The sequence below is a fragment of the Ursus arctos genome, unplaced genomic scaffold (genome assembly GCF_023065955.2).
Source record: "Ursus arctos isolate Adak ecotype North America unplaced genomic scaffold, UrsArc2.0 scaffold_13, whole genome shotgun sequence".
Taxonomy (NCBI): Eukaryota; Metazoa; Chordata; class Mammalia; order Carnivora; family Ursidae; genus Ursus; species Ursus arctos.
In genome coordinates, this window is record NW_026622797.1 from 10,678,140 (window position 1) to 10,684,139 (window position 6,000).

Here is a 6,000-nt window from a genome sequence, read left to right on the forward strand (position 1 = left end):
ATTTTTCCCATAGTAACAGATGGATTCAGAGTCCTCTGTAAAATGCTTTAGGGACCACTGAGATATAAAAATGACCACTATATTGGAATAAAATAGAAAGGGGTGCTTTCCTCTTTACAGAACACCCTCCAGTAAATAACAGGAGAGGGACAAGCAGCTGGTGTCACCATGAAGCTCACTGGAGAATGTCTTGGAAAGACTCATGAGGAATGGAGTCATTTCTCAGCTGTTTGCAAACCCCACAGAGCTGACAGCATGATATGCTCATCAATTTGGGCTTGTCTATCTTTTGGGTCTGACTTCCAGTAGGTTTAGTTCACAGTACAAAGCAGAGTGGGAAAGATTTCCTTTATTTTCGATGGGTGGTTCACTTTCTCTTACTTTCTCTTTTTGTTGTCTTCCCGCAAAATAGCCTCAGCTTTTTCTAGGTCCCCGTCTATTCAAAAGGCCGGCATTAATAAACACCAACGAGCTCATTCCATAGGGAGCTGATACTTCCAGAGTTCATACCCCCATCTACTTTTGTCCTTGTTATTATGGGAAATCTGATTTGAGTGGGCAGACAGATCTTCCAGAACAGGATTTGGTGCAATTGTGGGGCCATTCTGGGGCTTTGGAACGAAGCCACCTTAAGTCCCCATCCTTCTGTTGCTCTAAGTTCCCCTCCTGCTTCCACATACATACATGTCCCAGGGTTTCTGAGTTCACCCTGGGGAAACAGTCCAGCACGACCTGGAAAATTATACCAAATGGCATCTCTGCAGCCAGGTTTCAAAAGCATGTCAGTTGCTACAGTGGCAAGACATTTGCAAGCAGACAGGCTCAGAGGGAAAAAACAGGAGTTACTGACTATCCCCAACATCCTAATTGTTTTAAGAGTCTTAGAAAGAAACAACTCTTTTGCTGGAAATGTAAAAACATTAGAGAGTTGGGACAAAATATGATTCCACATAGAGATAAGGAAAACAGAACAGTAAGAATTAATTGCTTTCTTTAGGATCAACTTAGATCTGTGCAGAATGTTCATTCTGACTATATCGTATCACTTTAATCCTAAGGACTCCATTCAAATCAGTGGCAGAGCTCTGAAGCATTACTTCTCTTTGAACACTAGCTAGCTAGGCTACTAAAGACGAGAGGAGTGGAGGTGGGCTGGGAGAGGGAGTGAAGAGGTATTCCACGCCCATGGCCCACAATTCACACCGACCCCTTTCCTCCTCATTCAAGGCCAGCCCGACATTCAGCTGGGAAGCCGTGTATTCTGGGACTTGCGCTGCAAAGGGATCGACACCACGTAGCTCTAGTGGCAAACTTGCAGGACTGCTCCAGAAAGACATGTGCATGCCACAGAGGAGAAGAAAGTTCCACAAACAACCCCCGGTTGGTTCCCTCCACCCAGGTCTCGTTACACCTGGTTTCTCAAGAGCAGATTGCTTAGCCAACCTTAATAATCTCAGAGGAACGCCAGGGCAGGAGGCCGGATTCCAACTACCTTTGCCCTAATTTATGGAGGGCTTTAAAAGTAGAAAATAAAACTTTGAACTCAGCTCATCTGAAGCTTTATGATTCAGGTGTCCCACTTGCCTTTAGGGGCACCAAAGATCACTGAAGTTAAAGAGACACAAAAACTTCGGCAGGCTGCAGAACAGGAAAGCGTGTCCAGACTCGACCCAGCTGGTTCTCGTACCACATTCACTTGGCAGGAGCAGAAGTCCAGGCTCTGCCCTTGTCCTTTTCTGATGGATAGCATCTCCCTTCCCTACATTTCCCTTTAATCCTCCCTCCTCAACAGACTTCCCCCCTCTAGAAAGAAGTGACCCTGTGGCCAAGTGAGCAAAAGGAAGACGGAGCGAAAGTGGGGAAAGAAGGAAATGAAAACAGCTTCTGAGAAAGGGATGCAGAGAAAACGAAGTCAAGGGTGAAATCATTTCCATTCCCATAGTATCGAAACCCGGGAGTTTAAAGAGCTGGTCCTGCAAGGAGCTAGTCTGTATGACTCTACACCAACAGCAGAGCCTAGGAAGGCCTTTTCCTTGTCTGCCCTGGCAGGTGTTTGGGGGTGTTTTGTTTTGTTTTAAGATTTATTTATTTTAGAGAGCGAGAATGAGCACGGGGAGGAGGGGTAAAGGGAGAGAGAGAATCTTAAGGAGACTCCCCGCTGAGCAGGAGCCCCACAGGGGCCTGGATCTCAGAACCCTGAGAGCTTGACCTGACCCCACATCAAGAGTGGGAAGCGTCACCGACTGAGCCCCTCAGGCGCCCCCTGGGCAGGTATGTATAGCAACCCTACTGGGCTGTGCGAGGACTCAGCCACCTCCTTTTTGTGATGTGCCCAGTCTGGGGCTCCGTCCTCGTAGGTGACGGATTTAATTCTGAAACTGAGATCCCATAATTATTCAACAGAAAGCAATTTAGTGAAATTGAGAAAAATGTTACACTAGATGTGGCCCTTTTGGTTACCGGGAAAGCCAGGCCCCAAAGAAAAGAGCGACTTTGGGCCTCGCCTCAGGTGAGGTAGACTTCCCTCCCTCACCCTAGGAAGTCGAAGCTTCCAGGCTGTTCCAGAGGCCGACCTCGCTCTTCCCCCTGGGGAGGCCTGGAGCAAGGGCCGCCTTCTGATCTCCTTCCCGCTGAATTCGGCTGCTAAGCACGTTCCTCGGGCAGGAGGCGCACTTATTAGCAATTCCTACAGACCCAGGGCTCGAGCCAGTGCGTGTGGTGTGTGTTGGGGGTGGGGGCAGGGTTTGGGTTTGGCAATTACCTAGGTTCCTCAGAGGTCCTGATTAGCAATGCAGACACAGTGCACACGTGTGAAGGCCCTCGGACGCCGGGCAGACGCCGGCTGCCCTCACAGGCTCGCCGAGTATCGGCCAGCCCCCCTCCGCCAAAGCCCGGGGTAGGCTGGCCCGAGAACTGGTTTCACTCCTCCCCAGCACCCGCTCGGGCCCCGAGCGCCGGGACGGGGTGGGCGGGGCGGAGGTGAGGCCGCGGGCCCAGTGCCCCGCCCACGCGCAGGCCGGCTCCTTTCCCGGAGAAGCGTCCAGAACGCAGGCAGTGGCTTGCGAGCGCCGGACTGCTCTCCCCGAGGGTGTGTGGTGTGTAAACAAGATTGTTGTCAATCAAGTCGCGTCTGTGAGTTACAGGAACCCCCACGGTGGAGTCTTGGGGAGAAGGAAAGTCTTTTTTTCCTGGGAACACACGGACGCCCACCCCCCTCACTTACATCTTTGTTAATTTCTGGGTTGTATAACCTTTTCCAGATCTACTCTTTGGAGTTTCTCCCTTCAGCCTGCCTTTTTTGATGATCCTTTCCGCTCTTGTAACCCTACATTTCCCACACGCTGGAACTGCTGAGATCATGTGGTCAGGAGGTAGAATTTCCCAGTTTTTCAGACGAGAGCTTTTAACCCCAAATTGTGGTGGATGGATACAAGAAAAGATGAGAACCTCTCCAGGCTTTCCAGCCTCCAAGACAGAGCGTGGGTCCCTTCAATTTACCTGCCTTTGATTTTGGCCGAGCGGGGGGCCTCACCCCAGGGTGTAGCCACTTGGGACAGGTCACCCCTTATTTCTTCTGGAGGAGACAGCTTTATTTCACCGGGGATGAAATGATTTATGTGCACGATTTAAATAGTGTTTCGGAGCTCTGAGGCATGCAAAATGCAGCATAACTGAAGGTACAGTATACTTAAGGGAAAATGTGGAATGCACTGAATGTTTTCTTTTCCTTCTTTTAAAGCTAGTTTAAATCTATTTCACTGACGAAACCGTTTAACCATGTGCAAATGTGTCATTCTGCCCTCTGACAAAGTCGGCCAGGGTTGGGAGCAAGGCTGGAAGCGTGGCTTAGTCATCCGGGGCCTGCTCTGAGCCACAGAGTTTCCCCTAAATCCAGAATTTGCTGAAAGAATAAAATGACTACAACTTTTTACAGATTCAGTCTTTCTTTACCCCCTTCTTTTAAATATGTATGTTTTAGGGAGGGGGGGCATATGTTTTAATTTTTTTCCCAATTGAGAGAGTTGGGGTTTTAAAATGAAATTGGGTAATAATTATAATCAAATATTCTCATTAAAAATCGTTTCTGTTTTTGCAGGAATTAAATGTTCTGGTTTGGAAATCGTGTTTTTGCCAAAATAAAGATGTAAAAATATTTTAAAAAATTAATCCAACTGGCACCCCACCCCCTGCCAGTGCCACACACACACACACACACACAATTAGTCGAAATGTCCATGATTGCACCTCCAAATAATTACAGTTCCAGAGATAAACAATTTAAAATTTCTCTTTCATGATGTGAGGACTATTTTATTCTGAAACATTTCAGACACACACACACACACACACACAAACCCCGCAGAGAATTGTATAACAAACCCCTATACTCTACGACTCAGTCCAAGAGGTAAAGCATTACAGGTGTACTTGCAGTCCCCTCACCGCCCCCCCCAGCGATGTGCCCCCCCCACCTCATTTACTTTCCTCACATTCCACAAATAATCTTTACCCTGCATTTGGTGTTTGTCATTTCCATGCATTAAAAATATTTTTCCTACATGTGCATATATACATAAATAATATATACAGTAAACATGCATAATGTTATTTTGCATGTTTTTAATCTTTATATAAACAGTATCATACTCCACCTATACTTCTGCCGTTTTCAGATATATCAGTCCACATTGTATTTTTGTGATAGACCCACCTTGATTACTGTAGCTCGGTTTCCTTCTTTTCAACTGCTGCCTAAATATTCACCAGGTAGGTATCGATGCTTCTGTGGTTGGATGTAGGTTGTTTCTACTTTTTCTCTGTGATAAGCAATGTTGCTATGAACCTTCTTGTAAATGTCTCCTTGAGCACAGGTGAGGACTTTCACGCAGGAGTGGAACGTTTCAGGACCACACGTGTGCAATCCATGACTGTACTAGGTGCTGCCTAATTACGCTACAGTGTCACCAGTCATACATTTTCACTGTAGAAAATACAGATTACAGATGAGGAGACAAAAGGGAAAAAATTATTTTCCATCTCTCCATTCAAAGAAAACCACTTTTAACTTTGAAAAAAAGGTGAATTTTAGGGGCATCTGGCCAGCTCAGCGGGTAGAGAGCAGGCAACTCTTGATCTTGGGGTTGTGAGTTGGCTGTGGAGCCTACTTAAAAATAAATAAATAAATAAATAATAAAATAAAATCTTTCAAAAATGGAAGAAGTTTTTTTTTGGTGTATAAACTTTCAAGTTTATTCTTCTGTGATATATATATATTTAAATATATTTGTGTATATATAAATACCTTATATATACATAGATGTATATACATACACATGTATGGATGCAAATATATATATTTGTATATATTTAAAGTTTGGGAATCCTATATTTTTAAAGTTTATATGGTGAGCATTTCACCATGTCACTAAATATTCATTTAAAAACATGATTTTAATAGCTGTAAATTAATTCATTGTAGGAATAATTCTTTGGTTTATATAACTATTCACATATTAAACATTTAGAGAGTACTTTCTTGATCTTAACAAAAAGTGCTGTGATGAGGTACAAAATGGTTATAAACAAAAATAATTTTGATTTTTAATGTAGTTTTTATGGCTTAATCCGTCCTCTTATTGCTGGACCAGCTAAAATCTTTGAGGATAAAAATAAAACTCTTTAATTAATTTTAATTTTTTTATACTCTTCATGTTAGTACATCTTTTTCCTTTCCCTGTTTGGATAGCATTCTGGTATAGAAATGTAGCACTATTGGGGCACCTGGGTGACTCAGTCGGTGAAGCGTCCGATTCTTGATTTTGGCTTAGGTCATGATCTCAGGGTCATGAGATCAAGGCCCACATGGGGCTCCGGAGCTCAGTGCGGAGTCTGCTTGAGATTCTCTCTCTCTCTCTCTCTCCCTCTGCCTTTCCCCCTATTTGCAGGTATGCCCTCTGTCTCTCTCTTTCTAAATAAATGAATAAATAAATAAAATCTTTA

The 6,000-nt window shown here is 44.6% G+C and overlaps 1 long non-coding RNA gene across 2 annotated transcripts in view; it reads right to left on the reverse strand.

The window, feature by feature from the left end:
• The window catches only part of LOC113259590 (uncharacterized), a 31,431-nt gene extending 28,478 nt beyond the window's left edge, over positions 1-2,953 (reverse strand). Inside the window, exon 1 of one of the 2 annotated variants that reach the window (XR_003317640.4) lies at positions 2,762-2,939. This is a non-coding gene — a long non-coding RNA (uncharacterized LOC113259590). Of the gene's footprint in view, positions 1-2,761 lie in introns of both variants that reach the window. The other variant, XR_003317639.4, reaches the window with a different exon arrangement.
• Between the last annotated feature and the right edge of the window lie 3,047 nt (positions 2,954-6,000).